This window comes from Garra rufa, chromosome 8 (assembly GCF_049309525.1).
Source record: "Garra rufa chromosome 8, GarRuf1.0, whole genome shotgun sequence".
NCBI lineage: Eukaryota > Metazoa > Chordata > Actinopteri > Cypriniformes > Cyprinidae > Garra > Garra rufa.
The window spans coordinates 12,207,533-12,213,734 of NC_133368.1; positions in this window are offsets into that span (position 1 = coordinate 12,207,533).

The window sequence follows — 6,202 nt, forward strand, 5'->3', positions numbered from 1 at the left end:
TGCTGATATGTGACCATGGACCACAAAACCAGTCATAAGTGTATTTTTTTCAAAATTGAGTAAATAAGCTTTTCATTGATATATGGTTTGTTATAGGACAATGTTTGTCTGTGATACAGCTATTTGAAAACCTGGAAGCTGAGGGTGCAAAACAATCTAAATATAGAGAAAATCGCCTTAAACGTTGTCCAAATGAAGTTCTCAGCAATGCATATTACTAGTTTATTGTATATTTATGGTAGGAAATTAAAAATATATATATCTTCATGGAACATGATCTTTACTTAATATCCTAATGATTTTTGGCATAAAAGAAAAATATATAATTTTGACCCATACAATGTATTTTTGGCTATTGCTACAAATATTCCTGTGCTACTTAAGACTGGTTTTGTGGACCAGGGTCACGTATATGTATTATTACAGTGGCCTCTAGCAGCCAATGCTGTGAAGCAGTTTTGAGAAAGAAACGGAACATAAAAGACCATTTTAATGTTTAAAAGAGAAAAAATATTTTCCTTGGACCTATTCATTTTGATTAGAAATTGTTGTGTTAAATTAAATTGTCAAACCTAAAGATTTTCTTCTCTCTGTTAAACACAATAATAAAGAACATCTGTTATATTAAACTCTGAGTGGTCACTATTGAAACTATATGTGGCCCCTGATGTATTGTATTGTAAGATTGTAGACAACAGGCTTTACTGCAGAGTATAGAAATAAAACAAACATATTAAGGAAGGAATTTTATTTCACTATTTAAAATATTTTAAATATCGATTTAAGGCAATTTGTGACCCTTTTTAAGAGCCGCAGAAATAAAATGAACAGTATGAGTAGGATTTGACAATGTACGGTAGAATATTAAGGCATAAAATAGCATGATTTATAATTCAGATACAGCTTCACACAAAACAAAATATCTTATACAATGGAATTTCAGCCTTTATTCCATTAAAAGGGATAAATCGAGTTTATCATTTATTATATTTATTTAAAACTTACTGTCTTATTGTCACGATCCAGGCGGGGTTGAGGAGTGTAGAATGATGAGGAGAAACCGGAGTAAATGAAACGTAAACAGTTTTTTAAATGAAACACTGAAACTAACATAAACAAACAAAAACCGGGAGTAAAAGATGAGCACATGAACACAAGCAAACTGAGGTAACAGAAATCATTGACGGACAAATGGGGAGTGCACACACAGACTCTTAAATACACTGAAACGGGGGCGTGGTCACTAACAAGATAACGAGATGACGAGGGGGAAATACAAATATGGGCATGACAGAACTAACTAAACATAACCAAAAGGGGGAGACAAGGACTAAACCATTAAGCTAGAAACATAGGGGAAAAAACACTTGGGAGACAGAACAGAACAGGACAAGACACAGACATAATCCTGACATTACCCCCCCCCCCTCCCCCGAAGGCGCGTCCCGCGCCTAATAACATCCAAAGGGGAGGGAGGGTGGGCGCCCTGGAGACCGCTAGGAGGACACAGGGGACATAGAGGTGGTCTCCAGGGCGGATCAGGGATCTCAGGTGGCCATGGCGGGTCTGGGGGTTCAGGAAACCATGGCCGGGTAAACAGTCCAGGTGGCCATGGTGGATCTGGCGGCTCAGGCAGCCATGGCTGGGACAATAGTTCAGGAGGCCATGGCGGATCTGGAGGCTCAGGAAGCCATGGCCGGGACAATAGTTCAGGAGGCCATGGCGGATCTGGAGGCTCAGGAAGCCATGGCCGAGTAAACAGTTCAGGTGGCCATGGCCGGGTAAACAGTCCAGGTGGCCATGGCCGATCAGGGGAGTAGCCCCCCCCCCCCCCCAAAATTTTCTTGGGGGAACCTAGGGTATAGTCCACACAGGAGAGCACAGAAGGGCGCGCAGGAGAGAGCTCCGGCTCAGGAGGACGCGCTGGAGACAGCTCCAGCTCTGGAGGGTGCGCATGAGAAAGCTCCGGCTCTGGAGGGCGCGCAGGAGAGATCTCCGGCTCTGGAGGGCGCGCAGAAGAGAGCTCCGGCTCTGGAGGGCACGCTGGAGGCAGCGTTGGCTCTGGAGGGCACTCTTCAGGAGCGGGCTCTGGACGGCGCTCTTGAGGAGCGGGCTCTGGACGGCGCTCTTGAAGAGCGGGCTCTGGACGGCGCTCTTGAGGAGCGGGCTCTGGAGGACTGTACGAACCCAGCGGAGACTCTGGCAGAGCAGGCTCAGGCAGAGCAGGCTCTGGGCGAGCGGTCACTGAAGGACGCTCTGGCGGCGCAGTCACAGGAGGACGCTCTGGCGGCGCAGTCACTGGAGGGCGCTCTGGCGGCGCAGTTACTGTAGGGCGCTCTGGCGGCGCAGTCACTGGAGGGCGCTCTGGCGGCGCAGTCACTGGAGGGCGCTCTGGCGGCGCAGTCACTGGAGGACGCTCTGGCGGCGCAGTCACTGGAGGGCGCTCTGGCGGCGCAGTCACTGGAGGTCTGGGCGGAACCAGCGAAGACTCTGGAAGGCTGGGCGGTACCAGCGGAGACTCTGGAAGGCTGGGCGGAACCAGCGGAGACTCTGGAAGGCTGGGCGGAACCAGCGGAGACTCTGGAAGGCTGGGCGGAACCAGCGGAGACTCTGGAAGGCTGGGCGGAACCAGCGGAGACTCTGACTTGGCGGTAGCCATTTTGGGTGCAGACTCAGGCTTGGTGGCCATCTTGGCCGGGATTTCAGGTTGGGCGATCATTTTGGCCGAGGGTTCAGGAACGACGGCCATCTTCACCGGGAACTCAGGTTTGGCGGCCATCTTGGCCGAGGATTCAGGAACGGCGGCCATCTTGGCCGGGAACTCAGTCTTGGCTGCCATCTTGCGTGCAGACTCATGCGTGGCAGCCATCTTGCGTGCAGACTCATGCGTGGCAGCCATCTTGCGTGCCGACTCATGCGTGGCAGCCATCTTGCGTGCCGACTCCTGCGTGGCAGCCATCTTGCGTGCAGATTCCGGCATGGCAGCCATCTTGTGAGCTGGCGTGGCAGCCATCTTGTGAGCTGGCGTGGCAGCCGGCAGATTAGAGCGCTGGGCGGAGGCCGGTAGATGAGAGCGCGGGGAGGAGGCCGGCCGCATCGGGCTGAGGACAGCAGCGGAGCTTTGGAGGACGACTGGGGATAGGAGACTGGGCTGGCGGTCCGATCCGTTGGAGCGGTATGTGGAGGTTCTCGGCTTATGGCAGGCTGGCGCGATGTGCTGTGTCTGTGAGGGGACTGGAAGATGAGACCGACCAGAATTTGGAAATTCTTCGACTTCAAAATCAGATCCATTCAAATAGAGAATCAGGTTTATTAGCTCGATCAAGGGGAAATTACAAGAGGGAAGATCGCAGCGAATGGTCTCATCATCCAGCCCCAAAACAAACACAGCACCAAGAGCAGCCTCGTGCCAGCCTACCTGATGGGAGAGCTCGATGAAATCCTCCACATATCGTTCCAACTCACGGCCACCTTGCCGCAGTCTCCTCAAAGCTGCCTCAGCCCGACTCATCTTCTGTTTAGGTCCGTCAATCTGTCACGATCCAGGCGGGGTTGAGGAGTGTAGAATGATGAGGAGAAACCGGAGTAAATGAAACGTAAACAGTTTATTAAATGAAACACTGAAACTAACATAAACAAACAAAAACCGGGAGTAAAAGATGAGCACATGAACACAAGCAAACTGAGGTAACAGAAATCATTGACGGACAAATGGGGAGTGCACACACAGACTCTTAAATACACTGAAACGGGGGCGTGGTCACTAACAAGATAACGAGATGACGAGGGGGAAATACAAATATGGGCATGACAGAACTAACTAAACATAACCAAAAGGGGGAGACAAGGACTAAACCATTAAGCTAGAAACATAGGGGAAAAAACACTTGGGAGACAGAACAGAACAGGACAAGACACAGACATAATCCTGACACTTATTTGTTTAGATTTTTAGAAGGCACATTAACTTCTTTTTCATTTACAACTCTGTGTTTGCTGCATAACAACGTAGGTCGATAATTGCAATAATTTGACCATAAAGAGCTGAAAAAAATTTGAAAAAGAAAAAGTAATTCTCTGTCACAAGGGTGTAAGAGCGCTGAAATATTACGGTTTCCCTAGTAACGGCTGTATACAAATCAGTATTAATGCTGTTTATCAGGCAATAAATGAAAATGACAACATGTTTCTGAGGACAGTCGGTTCCCTTCAGATACATTCATATAAAGACATCAGTGCCACGTTTTGACTTTGAAACCTACAGCGTGCATATTTATTCAATGACATCATTGCCTTTTGAAGTTTAATCCAGCCCTACCGCGATTCTCGTCTTTCCGTCCCCAAATGTACGACCTCCTAAATTATAATTAAGTATTTTCTTATACTATTTAACATATTTAAAACTTTTTATGGCCTTAAATTTGATACAACTTAAGTGAGGAGTTTTTAAGGACCTGCAGGTGCCCTCTCCTTTATGATAGCCCGTCGGGCAGCCGGTGAAACATTTTGGTAGCCTGACTGGAAAACACAATAGCCCCGGGACGTCGGGCTAGCGATTTTGCGAGCCCTGCATTACATTTAAAAAAAAAAAAAAAAGACCAGACCCAAGGTGCCCATGACAGACCTTTGACAGAAGGGCACTTTGGGCATCTGAGCAAAAGGGGCGGGTGCTCGAGCACCCTCTGCCCCCCCCCCCCCTCTCCCCCTCTGCACGTGCCTGAAAGTCAATAGGAAGCGGGAATGGTAAACCTTCAGTCTTATCTGATCAGAGTTCCAAATCCTTTCCAACACAGCAAGAAGATCCAAGAGGATGAGCAGAGACGAGTAAGCTCCAGCGTGGGACCTTGAGACAAAATTTTAATGTTTATTAAAGATTAGACATGAAACATAGAGAGCATCTCTTCAGGGGGGATCAAAGGCCAACATAACAAACAAAAGGGACCTAGAACGAAAAAAGCAAATTAAATAACCTAATCACATTGGAAAATAAAATACAGCCAGCTTACCTAACTGCCTAACCCAAAACAAAGCCCAACAAATTTACACAAAAGAAAAGGGCAGGACACTGCTTCGCTCTGTTTCACAAGGCGTGCTATAACATTAACGAGGAATGAAAGCTAACTTTTAGCCACAAAACATCGGCCGGAGGAGGAATCCAGGAGCTCCGAACGCATTCGCACCAACAATGAGCTCGCCGGCTGCTTGCAACTGGTATTCTTAAAAAAGACCCCGCCTTAATTGAGCGACCAATAACACGCCAACACCCCAGCAACATTTAACCTATGAGGGAAAGAGAGAGAATGAGCAACACAGTGCAATACAGAAAAATATCAAAAAGAAACAATCAGTCTCATAACAGGGCTGAACAGTGTTAGGTAGATTGTTCCAGAGTTTAGGCGCTATATAAGAAAATGATCTGCTGCCCGCAGTTGATTTTGATATTCTAGGTATTATCAAATTGCCAGAGTTTTGAGAACGCAGCGGACGTGAGGGACTATAATGTGATAAGAGCTTGCTCAAGTACTGAGGAGCTGAACCATTGAGGGCTTTATAAGTAATTATCAAGATTTTAAAACCTATGCAACGTTTAATAGGGAGCCAATGCAGTGGTGACAGGACTGGGCTAATATGGTCATACTTTCTGGTTCTAGTAAAAACTCTAGCTGCTGCATTTTGGACCAGCTGGAGTTTGTTTATTAAATGTGCAGGACAACCACCCAATAAAGCATTACAATAATCTATCCTTGAGGTCATGAATGCATGAATTAACGTTTCTGCATTTGACAACAAGAGCATAGGTCGTAATTTTGATATATTTTTGAGATGAAACAATGCGTTTTTTGCAAATGCTAGAAATGTGCCTTTCGAACGAAAGATTGCTATCTAATAGCACACCTAGGTTCCTAACTAATGACGAAGAATTGACAGAGCAGCCATCAAGTATTAGACAGTGTTTTAGGTTATAAGATGCATGTTTTAGGTCCAATAATTAACACCTCTGTTTTTTCAGAATTTAGCAGTAAGTTAATCATCATCCATTTATTTATATCAACTATGCATTCTGTTAGTTTTTCAAATTGGTATGTTTCACCGGGCCGCGAAGAAATATAGAGCTGAATATCATCAGTATAACAGTGAAAGCTAACACCATGTTTCCTCATGATATCTCCCAAGGGTAACATCTAAAGTGTAAAAAGTAATA